This window comes from Diospyros lotus, chromosome 11 (assembly GCF_014633365.1).
Source record: "Diospyros lotus cultivar Yz01 chromosome 11, ASM1463336v1, whole genome shotgun sequence".
In the NCBI taxonomy this organism is placed as follows: domain Eukaryota; kingdom Viridiplantae; phylum Streptophyta; class Magnoliopsida; order Ericales; family Ebenaceae; genus Diospyros; species Diospyros lotus.
In genome coordinates this window covers 18678329-18694306 of record NC_068348.1, presented here as the reverse complement: position 1 = coordinate 18694306, position 15978 = coordinate 18678329, and the positions used below count along the sequence as shown (strand labels likewise).

Genomic DNA, 15978 nt, shown 5'->3' with positions numbered 1-15978 from the left:
TTAAAATCAATAATTGTAATGTTCGAATGATTGATTGTAGGGTTATCAATAATTTTTTTTTTCACCCACAACATGACTTTAATATTTTTTAGTTTTCACTTTCATTTTCTTAGTAGTTTACCAATAATTTTTTTGACCCATAACATGAATTTAGTATTTTCAATTTTCATTTTCATTTTTTTGAGATAGATCACATCAAAATGATTTCAGTTTTCATTTTTTTTTTTTTGACATTTTTGTAATATAACCACATGCTTCACAAATATATATATATCAACAATTCAACAAAATGAAAACAAGACGACTTTCCATGAAAACCTTTGTAACGCCGGCCAGCACTGAAAAGTGAAACTATCAATTAATTTATTCAAACATACCGAACAACCATAGCAAATCATCACAAAAGACTCAACTAGAGGAGTCCATTTTGTTTAACTGCACAAACAATGTTGCCAAAGCCGCTGACTTGTAGATGATCGGCAATGGAATCCCGTATTTCCCTCTCCCAAACAAGCCTTTCAAGAACGCCCAGAGAAGCACCACCACACAGACGCTGCAAACAATCTCCCAGTCCCGAACCTGTCTCCGCGGCAAGCAGGACGGAACCCTAGCACTGCAGCGGCCAGAGCGACCAGGTTCACCACCAGCAACACGGTGGTGCTGGGAATGAATATTGGGGAGTCATTGAATGTGAACCTCCCGGCGTCGGCATCCTTATCGTCGCCAGTACCTGGTTGTTCTTTCTGGGTGACTTCAAAGACAGTGTCCGAGATTCCGAGAGGCCGACGCTCAAGGCTCCAAAGAACCAGGCATTCATGGCGGCCATCCTTGACACTCTCTGATTGTTCCACCAGGCGCAGATTGACAGGCCAATTCGCAAGTACTCAGATAGAGTATAGAAGTTGTAAATGAAGAAGAAGAAGCTGGTTATCAAGAAGCCTGGATCTCTCACCTGCATGGCCAGGCCAACTAAATATAATTAATGGCCAGACCAACTAATATCATTTTTAAATAGTGTATATTCCTTATAACTTATTTTTAAGATTAAAACTTTTTGCAGAAATGTTAGTTAAGCAGGACGCTTTAATTTTACACTTTGGGTGACACTTAATTTTGATGGGATGGGTAGGATTATTTAGTTTAGTGTAGAGGTGAATGCATAATATATCAATGTTGAGTGTAATGAGAAATTAATATAGCAATTCAGTGTCAAAATAACATTTTTGTACGTACTTTATGTTAGTTGGTGTTAAGTTAAGACAAATCTATTTATTACAATAATATTAACCAATAAAAAATATCAAGTTCTAAAAATAACATGTAATAAATATAAACGATGTTATTTAATAATCGTTGCCGATAGTTAGCATTAGTTTTACAACAATGCAATTTTTGACACATTTTGTAGACTATTCTTAGAATATATTTGATGGGGAAGTACCCAAAGAAATGAAATAATTAATCTCGTTTGACACATATTTTCTTATTCAACTCAAATTAAAAGGATAATTTTACAAAATCTAACTCCCGAATCTTAATCCAAAAAAAAAAACTATTTCTATCTACATTGACGAGTTTGCTAAGTCTATCAAGCTTGATTAAGTCTTCGTTAACTCTAAGTCTATCTGGTCCGATGTATTTTTCTCTGTTTCAAATAATCAAACAAGAGAGTATTAGAGATAACTTCAAACATCTTATCTCACTTCATCTCCAAAAAGTTCAAATTTGGTGTTATCTTTATCTAGTCTAAGAGATTTGCCTACAACTTAAGATTATTAGTTTTTGGGAATTTTAAACATAACGTTGAACATATATACTATCTCATTTTGTTTATCTAAAGGATGAAACTCCCACTATGAATCAAAAATCTTATAGTGTCAATATATATTTATTGTTCATTTATTATATTAACCTAAACGTTAAAGATTATATTGGAAGAACTAGTCCCACCTTTTTTTTTTTTTTTGAATTTACGTTCCATCACTGACGTCTTTAGCCATCTTACCCCTGGAGCTACAATGAAGAGATAAATCGAGGATATGCCTTTACTGACTAGGGCTCGAACACGAGATTTGGAGCTCAAAGAGCAACACTCAAAAGATTTTTCTTTGCCAGTAGAGATGTGCCCCAAGAGCACCCCACCATTCTTTTACAAATGCTCACATTTAGGGCTAGCAATGAGCCTAGCTACTCGTGAGCTAGCTCAAGATTCGATTCGAAAATTGACTCAATAAACTAGCTCATGATACAAATGAGCCAAGTTTGAACTCAAATATTTGGCTCATTTAGTAAATGAGCCAAGCTTGAGCTACCATTAGTTCGACTCATTTGACTCACGAGTTAGCTCGATATACTTATATATATATATATATTAATTTTATAAATTTATTAAATAAAAAATATTTATTACTTAATACTCAATAATATAAATATATACTTAATAATTTTATAAATATATTACTTAAATATATATTATATATATCGCATATATTATTTAAATATATATATACATAAAAGTAAAATAATAGTCAATTTCAAGCCGAGCCAGCTCATAGTCATCATCGAGCCGAGCTCAAGCTAAGAAAATCAGCTCATATCGAGCTAAAGCCGAGCTACGAGCCAAGCTAAAATCAATCGAGCTGAACTCAAGCTGGGCCTAGCTCGACTTATTGCCAGCCCTACTCACATTGAAGCAGAGATGTGGAGAGATGGTAATTGTTCTTAAACACTACCATCAATATCATTATTGATATTTTGTTTTCAATTGTTAGATTATGTAATATAAAATCATAAAAAAATATGACTTGGACATAAGTATAATGTTAGAGTACGTGTAAAAGTAAATTATTTATTTTAGAGAGAGGAAATTGAAATAAATTTTATTTGAATGTTGCAGCTATATATTATTCACATCATCATAAGTTATTTTTGATCAATTTAAAGCAAAAGATAGATTACTATCATATATATATTCAAAATTTCTATATACATAATAACACATAATTACTCTAATAATGTAGTACTATAATATATATCTTCTAGTCCCTAGACACGTACATTGGGCAAAAAATAAGGGTTTGTTCTCTTTGCTTTTTAATTTTCAATTTTGAGTTTTGAATTTATTTTCAGTTTTTTGTTTTGGTAATCTGTTTTTAGAAAATTGAAAATGCGTTCTTTTTGTTATTTTGAAAAATTATTTTTCAAAACAGAAAATTAGAAATCGCGTTTTCTTTGAAATTTTGAAAATATTTTTTTAATGATATTTTATTCAATAAATTTGATTATTAAGTAAATTATAAATATTTAATATTAATATATTATTAAAAATATATATAGATTTTAAAGTTAATAAATTTTATAATATTTTTTCCTATTATAATAATAAAATATGAATAAATAAATATGTTTTGAGTTTTGAATTTGTTTTAGATGAAAACACTCAAAACAACTTTTTGTTGTTTTGAGTTTTTTTTATAATTTTTTTTTGTTTTAAAAAATATATTTTTAAAAACAGGAAAGAGAACGCGTTTTCATTATTTTAGAAAATTAAAAATTAAAAATGACTTGAAAACAATAAAGAGAACGCAACTTAAGTGTCGGCGATGATACAATAGGCCAACAGAGCAGCGTAAGAGAGTTCGGGAACGGATCGTAGGCCCCACAAAAAAGGATGTATAAGTAAGCCAGACCTTGTCGAAACTGGAGCCTCCCTCTTGGCGTAAGGGTGAGTAGATTCAAGGAGCCTAGTGGCCCACCTCTTATGTTGGATCATGGCTGCAGGGCCACCAGAGGGTGCACAGCCCAAGAAGGCAGGTGGGTCAGGCGTGCAGTAGGCTGATTTCCAACCCTTCCCGTGGATGCAAATCCCAGTTTGAATGTCTTCTGCTGTCGACCCGTACATCCGTCCAACCTGTTAAAAAGGGCACAAATATCATATTTTTGTCTGAATTTTAGATTCTTTTTGAAAACTTTAATATTATCAATTCACTTCCTAGTTGTATCAATCTTGTCTAATTACATTCATGTGATTTCGTTAGTTGCCCGACAAAATGAAAGGCAAGCCTCCATCCCCACCCCCCTCACGCATTCTGCATCAGGCAACATAAGAGTTGTCATTTGAAAATCTCTAAAATCTTTTATACACTTTACAATAATTACTTAACGTCTTCAGGTCTATTTTCGGAGAGAAAATGTTAACTTAATTACTCTAAAAAGTAGTATCAAATGACGTAACAATGAGTGAGAATTGAAATGGATGCAATAAGGCAAAGAAGAAGTCATCACCTCTCTGCCTCATGTGGTGCCACACTCGTAGCCACAACCAGAAACAGCGTGAGCTGCCTCGATAGAACCCAACAAATCGTCATGTGAAGTGCTAGTCGTCAAGCCTGACAGGATCTCAGCAACTGATGTGGTGAGTTTCATTGAGCTTCCATAAATGCTCTTCAATGCCTCAATGTTCTTCAACTTCGCTATCCACAAGAGCAGGAATAAATTATTACAAAAGTATTGTAGGTGTTAAGAGTTATATTATTTCTATTACATAATATTGAAGTAGATGATTTCTCACCAGGGGCGGATTTATACCGTGGGAAGGGGAGAGCGACAGCCCCCAAGATTAGATAAAATTGAGAATATATATATATATATATTATATTAATTTTCAATCTCTTCCCCCCCCCCCCCCTCCCAATCTGAAAAAGCCGCCCCCATCGAACCAAATTAAATATTATATTCACTTTAAATGTCTTCCACTAAACTCTTTCCTCCCCCACTTTAATAAAATTAAAAATTATATTTATTATAAATTTTATCAATACTAATCTCTCTTCTCCTCCATCTCCTCTACGGTTCTACCATTTAGCCGAAAATCTGAAAACTTGAAACCCAAACTATTTTTCCAATGTCTCTCATTTTTATTTTCTCTCAAGAATACATCTATAAATCATTGATTTTATAAAATCTAATCGTTTGATCTTCGATCTAATAGTATTTTCACAATGAAAGTGGTCTCAATTTATAAGAAAGTAAGTTTTTTAGAATTTTTAGTAATTATTTTTATTTTTTCAGTACATATCCATGATATATATGTATATACGCATGATTTGAGTTTAACAGAAAATTTAAACATAGAGATTCGAGTGTATCAGGTGGTTGATCCTGATCGTCGAATTCAGAATATGAAGACTGGACGAGAGCATCTATGATTTTATGAAGATCTAAATATAAGTACAATATTTTTGCTTTTAAAACTAAATAATTTTTTAAGAAACATGTGTTTGAGTTTATGTAAGAATACTATAATGATGTTTGATATAATATTTTGACGTCATATTATAATATTTTTTTATTAATATAAATAATTATTATATAACTTTAAATTTTACCCTTTTTTTGGTCATTATTGTTCACCTCGCTAATTAATTGTTCACCTCTCACTAATTAAGTATCCTAGCTCCGCCCATGTTTCTCACCATTGATTCGATTGTCATTTGGTGACGAGCCATAAATAATTTTTCTCCTGTGAAAGCAGTTTGTTCCTTGGTAGAAGGGTCCTTGAATCCCCACAATTCCATATCCCAAGTACTAACGGTGCAACACATCCCAAAGAAAACAGTTTAGGCTTAGTTGGAAATGATTTCTAGGAAATAAATTTGAGATGGGATTTTTCATTCATTTTGGTTTGTAAAACAATGGAAGCAAATTAAAACTTTTAAAAAGATAACACATATGGTTCACTTTTCAAATCTTGTATAAATATAATGAATACCTCTCATATTTCAAATATTAGATTAATTAACTGATTGTAGCATTTAAAAGTTATACCAAATTGTTCAATGTCATTAGATTTACATCACACACAAATACTCCAGAAAATTTATGTATTTATATGGATTTCTTAATGTCTAGGGTTGCAAATGAGTTGAGCCGTTTGGCCTCGACTTGGTATTTGATTTGATAAAATCTCATTCGAGTTCGTTTATTAAGTTAAACGAGTCGAGTTTAAACTTAACTTTAAATCTCGATTAGTAAATGAATCAAGTTTGAGCTCAGTAAAATTCAACTCGTTAGCTTACGAGTTGGCTCGATTAAAAATTCGTGAGCAGGTCCGATTAGAAGTTCGTAATTAACTCATGAAAACATACTCATTTATAAATAGTTTATAAATATATTAATAAATTTATTTATAATTTATAAATATATTATTTACATAACTACGTATACATATCATTATTATATCTATATATAATATATATCATGTGTACATGCAGGTGATTGATTTAATGGGGCTGGGTTTTCAAGAAACCCATTTCTTTTTCTCTCTTCTCTTCTCTTCTCCTCTTCCCTTCCCTTCCCTTCCCTTCATCACCCATCTATTCCTCTTTTTTTTCTTTCTCCAACAGGTATAGCACAGCATCAGAGATAACATTCTTCTTCTCTTTTTGGCCTAGGGACCACCAATGACGACAACTTCTCCTCTTCTTCACTGGTTGCGGCAACCAACAGACTATTGTCTATATTCTTTGACCAATTGGAGTGTGACCTCCTACTGATTCATCGCTTTCTTCGACTACCAAATGCCTCCAACATCGACTCATTTGTCGTTTGTAACTCCGAGCCCCTTGTAGAGCTTGTTCATGAGTCAAACCCGAGCCGAGTTTGAGTTGGGCTTTAAGGCTCGAGCCGAGCTTGAGCTCGAGCCTATACAATTACTCATCGAGCTAAGTCTGAGCTCACCGAAGTGAGGCCCGACTTGATTACAACCCTATTAACATCTATATAATAAATAGGGAAGTCACGTGATTTTTAAAATCTGGATAGTACATATTATAATTTAACAAAATTTTAGGGATGTCAAAGTGTAATTTAGTATAAAAAAATTGCTTTCGTATATATATTTGAAAAAAAAAAATACATACCTGAGAGAAAACCTCAAATCAATTTCCAAATGGGTCATCCTTCAATCCACTATAAAAGTATTGTGGAGATTGAACAAATCCACAATCTTTTTATTCTTGATGCCCATCAACAAACACATTGCATGAAGAATAATTTTACAATTGTTTACATAGGCATCACTGTACAGTATAGATTTAACATAATTGAAGCATTTGTCATTACTCCTGAGACTGTTAATGTCACAATATAAATGATGATATTAGATCAATAATTAAGTAATAAAATAAAAGAACGTTCTTATAAATTATTTCTTTTTGGATAAAACAATTCTATATAACAAAAAATCAAATCAAAATTCTTACAAGCACATTCATGGTGCCAGCTTTGAAATTATGTGGGTGATTGAGGCGTTTCTCTACGGAGATATCGATAAGATGTGGCACTGATTCATCATATGAACCCTTGTTTTCCCATATAACCTAATTGATTAAAAAACAAAAAAAGGTGATTCCATAATTGCACAAATTTACTATTAATTATTATTTTTTTTTACACACAAGTTGAGCTGATATGGGGCGGGCATTGGCAAGTAGTGTAATGACCCGTTAGTGGGTCTAGGAGTTTATTGGTATCTTGATGTGGGTATTTAATTTTTGCTTTTATTAATTGGAGGTTGGAAATATTATTTTGTGCGGGAAAAAGTCCAATTGAATTGAGCTATTGATTTTTGGCCTAAGCCATGTGATAGATGGTGGGTTTATTTTTATAGGAATTAAAGTGGGTTGGGGCAAGAAATTTTGGAGATTAATAAGAATTATTAATTTTGATGTTTGAAGTAATTATTGAATATTTGAAAATTTAAGAAAAAATATTAATTATATAGTTTTAAGGAAATAGGAAAATATTCGATAAATTCAAGTATAGGTGTAATTATTAATCTAGGGTGTAAGTGTAGATCTCGGAAGTTCTAAGCGCTGGTGTAATTTTGGGAAAGGGCCGTGAGGTCTCTTTATAATTAATGGAGGGCGTGTACTTAATGAGGGGAGCAACCAGCCCAGCTGATTAGTGGTTAATTTTATAAAAATTTTGTTATAATTATACCCTTCTTTTGATCTTAAAAATAGTTTAAATTAGATATTAATATATATTTTATGGTTATATGCAAGTTTAAATTGAAAAATGAATGAAATGAAATTTTAAAGTAAAATTTAATAATAATAATAATAATATATAAAATTATATATAATACATATACATCATTATATGCATGCATGTAATATATATATATAATATAATATAATATATATATGTGCCATGTGTAATACATATATAATATATAATTTATTAATAACATTAAATTATTATTTTTTTTTTTTTTTAGGCATGAAGAATTCAAGCCCATGAAGACTTAAAGTCCATGAAGAATTCAAGTCCATGAAGAAATCAAACCCATGGAAAAATCAAGCCCATGAAGAATTCAAGTCCATGAAGAAATCAAGCCCATGAAAAATTAAAGTCCATGAAGAATTCAAGCCCATGAAGAATTAAGGCCCAATTTGAGCAACCCATGGAAGATATTATTTGGAGAAGGCCCAAGGATTATTTTTAATCCTAATGAAGATTAAAAACCAATTTATAGAAATCTATTTTTATTTTTTATGTGAGAGCTTTATTAAGTGTGTTTTTTAGCTAAAATCCATTTAACTATTAGGTGGATATTATAGCTAAAATCCATTTAACTTTATGAATGTTTTATTAGGTATGTATTTTAGCTAAAATTCATTTAATATTAGGTGTGTATTATAGCTAAAATCCATTTAACTTTAAGTGTGTGAGTGCCCATTAGATATAATTATGTCTAGTTGAATAATTGAAATTGTGTGGTTTGTATTGCATCTTGTGGCCTATAAATAGATCACTTGATTGCATTTGTAAGTGTGATTATTATTCTTGAATCAAAGTTTAGTTGTTTCCTTATAATTCTCTCTTTGAGAATTGTTCTTGTTCTTTCCCCTTTTCTTTAGTATTCTCTCTTGTGATCTTACTTCCTTCCTTTCTTCTTTTAAATTCTTATGTCATTTATTATTACTTTATTATTCACCGCCTAAATGGCCGGTTAATTTGTGCCTTTAAAATTTCTGCAATTTTAATTCTTGTCATTTAATTATTCACCGCCTAAATGGACGGTTAGTTTATGCCTTTAAAATTTCTGCAATTTTAATTCTTGTTATTTAATTATCCACCGCCTAAATGGCCGGTTAGTTTATGCCTTTAAAATTTCTTGTCATTTAAATTCTGTTATTTAAATTACGTCATTTAAATTCATATCAATTAACTTTTAAATGGAAATGAGTAGTTAAATCTAATCTTGGGTTAAGGCAAGGACAGTGTCCAACGCCAATGATTCCCAAAGAAAGCTACGCTTTAAATGAGTAATATTGGTTTAAACTTCAATATGAGTGTGTTTTGATTATTGAAAAATCACTAGGTTTGGATTGGAGCGTAAGCCTAACTTAGAGCTTTCATGCCATGTATGAGAGTTACTAGAACTGGAAACGCTATCATACCCAAACCCGGATGATTAATTTAGTTGTTTTGTGTATTAATTGCAATTGAATTTATGGTGGTTGCTTAAATTAGAATCCCGCATATCATGTATGGGGATTGCTTAACCTAGAACTATCATCATCTCTAATTGCATTTAATAACAAACCCTCATATCTGAAATTAAATTAATGTTGCTAATCTTTTATGCTAAAATTTGGGAATTAACGGGTTGGCACTGAAATTGTCTTAACTCAAGTACTATCCAATTTTATATTCTCACTTAAAGTATTTATTTCAATTACTGCCTTAATTTATTTCCTAGTATCTGTTGTTTAAAAAATCATAAAAAACCTTGTTGCCAATTTATCCAAATGCGTGTGTGCTTGTGTGACATTCTTTTTTTTCTTTTGCCATAAATAAATCTCTCAGTGGACGACCTGGACTTATCCAGAAAGTATAAATTTAAATTTGAACTACAACTGCACTCGTACACTGACGAGTATAAACCTCTCGCCTAAATAAATAAAAAAAAATATAAAATTTTTATTGTGTTTTATTTTGTGTTTTAATTGCAGGGTGAGAGTGCAGTCACCAGCTGGTCGCGTCCGCGTGTGCAAGGGTGGTGAGCGAGGGGTCGATCCCGCACGAGGGAATTCCAGCCAATTTTTTATCGCCCTTAGATGCCAAAAATGGTGTCGTTTGTCTAGGGTGGTGGTAGCCATGCGTGGCTGCAGAGACGCCATGTGGCACGGCTTCAGCCGCCCATTTTTCTTTACTAGAGAAGCCTCTGTTTTGCTTCATTTTTAAGGCCGAATTAGGCCATTCCACGAGTAGAAAATGGAAAAGAAAAGTGAAAAAGGAGTGGGGGCGTGATAGCAAGAGATTGGGGGAAAATATGAAGAAATTGAGATATTTTAGGATTATTTTACAGTTAAAGTAGCCAGATAAGTAAGTAAAATTATTAGAAGCGTTGTATGTCTAGTTTATGAATTTTTTACGATTAGATTATATATTTTATGCAGTCAAATCTGATTATTATGAGTCGTATCTGTACTATTTTTTTTAGAACATTTTACTTCGCATCGAGAGTGTAGAAAAGGCATAAATCGACCATTTAAAGGCAAACTCTTAACCCTCACTTTATGATCTTAATTTCCTATACGCGTCTCCATAGTTTTCTATAATTTATTCCATCCCTTACCATGACTCGGTTCCACGCACTAATAATGTAAATCCGTGTGGCACCATTCCATGACTTTTATATTAGTAATAAGTCGATTGTGGATGGAATGAGTAAAATAAATGATGTATTGGTGTCGTTTCTCACGTCCATCATGGGACTTTATACCGCTTCACTTTCTTTGAGATTGATGTTGAACCCATTGAAGCTAGGTTCTTAGGAGAGTTAATTGTAGTTTTATTGGGTTATGTTAAGAGTCTTAATGAGAAAGGTGAAATGGCTATATGTATGTCGAGACAGGTTCTTATGTATGATAAAAGAAGAGAACAAGAATGATGTGTTGATATGTATGATGCCAGGTGCATGAAAAGTCATGAGGAAAGCTTAGGAAATGTTAAGCCTAAAAGTGGATAAGTTTAACGTTGTCTAAGTGTGTCTAAGGGTATGGGGTATAAAGTCACTGACTATCAACCGTGGGTCGTGGCAGCCGATGACTGGATGTATGGGCACCAATTATCAGCTATGATTATAAGCAATAGACGGGCCAGGAGAAATGGTATTGCCAGCTACCCGGCTTGGTTTGTGCATATCATGATGTTGTGTGTTGCATAGGGATTTGGTTGCAATAATTGGGGGACATGCTTTATGTGTGAAGGGATGTGTGCACATTAACATGACCCGGTTGGTCTAAGAGCCAACTTGGGTACCTTAGGCGAGCATATGCAGTTAGAGCATTTTGCATGTGTGTGTTCCTATGTGGCCATAGCATGGCCTGATGCTTGGTTTATGGGAGCCTTGTCATCACGTTTATATTACAGATGCCATTGCATTTCTTATTTGTTGTATTGCATGGTGAGGATGAGTGACTCTGAGAGGTGGGTGCGGCCCACATCAGTGCATAAGCCCATGGAGAGAGCTATGGCAGCATCAAGTTATGATATGTTATGATACATAATGTTAATGACAGGAAAAGACATGTTATAACCGGAAAAGCCAAATTAAATAATAAGTTGGTATGTTAGAATTGATATTACGGTAGCCTATAATGGGTTGCTAACAAGTTTGTATGCGGGATTTGGGTGTCATTGTGTGTATCTTATGTGGGCCCCAAGGACCTTCTATGTGCGGTTTGTTTTATGTTTATGCACTTAGAGATAAGGCAAGTATTGAGCATGACATGGTATGTTGCTGCATTGACATAAGTTGCATGGGATGTTGGGGAAGATTTTATCCTTAACCAGCTGCCCTTTCTCTCTTGAGCTTGTTGAGTCTTGTGACTTACCCATTGTTTGACCATCATTCCAAGTATAAGAAAAGCCTGTGTTGGCCGAAAAATCCAGCGGGGTTAGGCAAAGATTGTCAAGTCGTGATAGCAAGTGTAGAGTTCTCGTAAAACTTGGTCCTGAGTGTCGTTGTGTTCGATCAGGATAATGCTTTTATGTTCTTTAGATAGGTGTATGTTATGTAATCTCAGGTGGACTCATGTTGTGAATGGTTATGTAAGGATGATTGTGAAATGTTATGTGATAAAAAGGTTATGGTTTTAATAAGGGTTGTGTAGGGGTTTTGACTTGTGCATTATTCTATATAATTCAATTAATAACCCTCTCACGGATCCTCTTTGTGTACAGGGGCTTCGGGAGGCGAGCCATTACAAAGTAAGTCCATTGGGTCCTATTTTAGTTGGGCCTAAATGAATTGAAGTATTGAGTTGGGCTTAGCCTATGTATATAAATGTTAGGTTGAATTAAATAAAGGGAAAAAAGAAATGAAAAGATGTGAGAAATGCCCATTAAGGGCATGAGTAAGTTGGGTGTGTGTGTTATGTGTGAGGGGTAAAATTGGAAATTTGGAAGAACGGGTGGGTGGAGGATGCGCGTGGAGCCCATTGTCCCCCATCTTCTCTTTTCTTTCAACATTTTTCTTCTCTTTCTCTCCATTTCTTACTCCCTCTCGGCAACTTCCTTCATCTTCTTCTTCTTCTCTTCTTCTTCCATTTGGTGTGTTGGCATCAAGCTCTCAAGTAGGAAGATTTCGAGCTCTTGGAGTGCTTTTTCTTCTCTTGGGCTTTTTCATCAAAATGTAAGCTTTCGTCCCCTATTCTCCTATCTTTTAATGCAAGGTATATCATCTCTTTATTGGTGGTTTTTGAAAACTTGTAGTTAAATGTATTAGTTCCGTGTTTTTCTCAAATCTCGCAGATTTCCTTCAAATGTATCATTGAGTCTTGTTTTGGGTTCTATGGGGCTTGTTTTCCCTATCTTTTATTCAAGGAATGACAACTTAGGGGTTAGGGTTTTGTTTGTGGTCGTTTTGGGAGTTTGTCATTCATAGGTTTTCGATTTTGTGTGAGTTTAGTCGATTTTTTAGGCTTTATATTTCGAAACATGCACTTTATATTTTGAAACATGGCCAACATAAACTTATATTTCGAAACATGCACTCTATATTTTGAAACATGGCCAAAACAGAAACTTATATTTCAAAACATACACTCTATATTTCTAAACATGCCCAAACAAAAACTTATATTTCGAAACATGCACTCTATATTTCGAAACATGCCCAAACAGAAACTCATTGCGCACCTTGTACTATTTTGACGATAACTTTTGATTTAGAAGTCCAAATTGAGATTTGTTTAAAGCGTCATAATCTAGACTTTTTGGGCTTCGATTTGATATATAAAATCATATACTTTGGTTATTTTTTGAGTTGGTTAAGGCTTTCCTCAATCCAAATTAAGCATAATAATCACATTTTGGGAAGTTGTTAATGAGTGTTCTTGGTTGGCATGTCCATGGGATCTCATGTGTGATGCATTACTACCATTATCTTTGTGCCTCTTATTATTATTTTGGAGGTACGGCTAAGTTATGCAAGTGTGAGACAAGATATCCCATTAAGTGCCTGACACGAGTGAGGTGGCCATAAATCCAGTAGGTGATGCTCTCGCCACTGTGGGTGGGTGATGAATTTTGATATATCTATATATAGTCACATGGATGTGGAGACCTAGAGGGCTAATGTGGCGCATGTATTTCTATCATTATATAAATAATGCATGAGTATGAATTGGTGAGTTCTTGTGCTATGAGTCAGGTATGGAAAAAGGGTATTATGTCATTATGTAAATTGTGCGAATGTTACTCTATGAGTTAAATGTGTGCCCTGTTGTTAAGCAAAGAAATATCAATTATTGAGGTATTATTGATTAAGAAGGCATGATCAAAAGCTTTGTCTTTAAATGTTGGGTAGTAGTATTCCATTGATTTTTGTATTATGCATGCATTTATAGATCTATCTTATCTTTATTCCATTGATTTTTGTATTATGTATGTGTTTATAGATCTATCTTATCTTTATTCCTCTTGTTATATATATATATGCTTGTTGAGCCTTGTGACTCACTTGCTTGTTTTTGTCATTCCAAATAAGGGCAAAACCATGGTAGAAGGGGAGTTTAGTGGGGCTCGAAGTTGAATTTAGACGTGTACAGAGATCTCGATGTTAAAGTAAGGTGAGCCACAAGGCTCAACAAGTATAAATGAAATAAATAAGGGGCAATAGGAAATTGAAGCAAGATAAAATTACATTACCCATTACATAAGAAGTGACCATGCCATAATGCACAACACTATATGCTCATGTTATACTTTACAACATCACACAACCATGTACATCATACACGTAAATCCATATTATACCTCACAACAATATGCCCCCATGCTATACCTCATGTCATCTTTGCAACACATGTACGTGCTAAAATATATGCATACGACCCTTAGGGCTCACTCATTACCAATATGCTCAAACCATATATAAACAACCCTTAAGGCTCACAATTATCAATATACACAAATCATGAATATCGGCCCCTCTGTTTGAAAACACACGCCTAGCCCACCCGGACATCACCAACATGGTCCGTTAGTAATGTTCCCGCCTAACGCAGAGGTCAACACTCGTGTAGTGCACACCTATCCTGCTAGGCCATTACCTGAAGTAGTCTAGTAGCAGTACCCCCACACATCGCCCACCAATAATATGGATATCCTTTTTTCCTTCAATGCGGTCATAGCCACAGCGTAAAATAATAAATGTACTAACTATTTATCATGTATACAAACTTAATCTATAAATATGTATAATTTCATGCGTGATCACATGCTACTCACACCACTATGATTATGCAAATGCTTATCCATATTCATATGCCATTTTCATTTTTATACTCATGATTGGAGATTCAAGACACGATCAACCACGACAATAAATACAAACCCTGAATATCTGCATCATATAGTCCTTAAGGCCCATTTATAGTCCAACCTAAGGCCTTAACATTCATTCTTTGCCATAGCACATATAATCATAAAAACATAGTCTTAATATATTCTCCATGCATATGTTCACACACTCAGGATCATACCCATGAGTACACTTCTACCCTCAAGAATATTTAACCTTAATGAGGAACCAAGAGATGAATACTCAAGAATTGGCAAGATTTTGAAGCATAAAGCAAACGAAAACGATTGGTAGAACACCTCAATGGTCAACAACTAGGGCCTAAGACTCAAGAACGGTCAACAGCCTTGTCATAACGGTCGATAGCTAGCGCCCGTACATCCGACGGTCAACAACCATGGCACGATCGGTTGACAACCAAAGCCCAATACTCATAGATTCTTAATCCCAAAGGTAGATACAACATCATTCCCGAAGAAATATAGGGTGATACAAGACCCCATTTGGCTTTCAAAAGATTCATTCAATTATTCAAGAAAAATGATGAGATCAAAAAGATTATACATGGTAAAATAGGTGAGAATCATCATCTCAACAATAGGAAGAATAGCCAACACAAAAAGGGATAAATTGTAGATTTTTGATAGATTTTTACGAGCCTGATTCAAGCTCAATATTTGGTCAAGTACCACAAATGATATGTTGAAATTGAAGTTCAGGAACCTTAGTTTTTGGAACAACAAACGGATTCTTAATTGAAAATAACCATAAAAAGTTATTCTACAAAAATCGAAGCAAGACAAAACTCACAATAGTAAAATGTCTAGATTTTTTGGTAAAGATTAACAGGGCCGTTACAGACTCAAACTGAAGCCAAATAATGCAAATAATATACCAAAATGAAGCTTAGAAAGTCTAGTTTATAGAACTATAAACGGATCTCTATTCTAATATAAGCACAAAAAGTTATAGGCTAAGGTATACAGTAAGGTCAAATTACACAAAAACAAAGAAGTTCTAGATTCAGACAAGTATTTCACAAGACCATTTCAGGCTCAAAACTTAGCCAAATAACTCAAGTAATATGTTCAAATGAA

At 33.7% G+C, this 15978-nt stretch overlaps 1 pseudogene; it reads right to left on the bottom strand.

Annotated features, from left to right (window-relative positions):
- Nucleotides 1-408: 408 nt before the first annotated feature.
- Nucleotides 409-14663, bottom strand: LOC127812760 (putative cellulose synthase-like protein H3; annotated as a pseudogene).
- Nucleotides 14664-15978: the final 1315 nt, after the last annotated feature.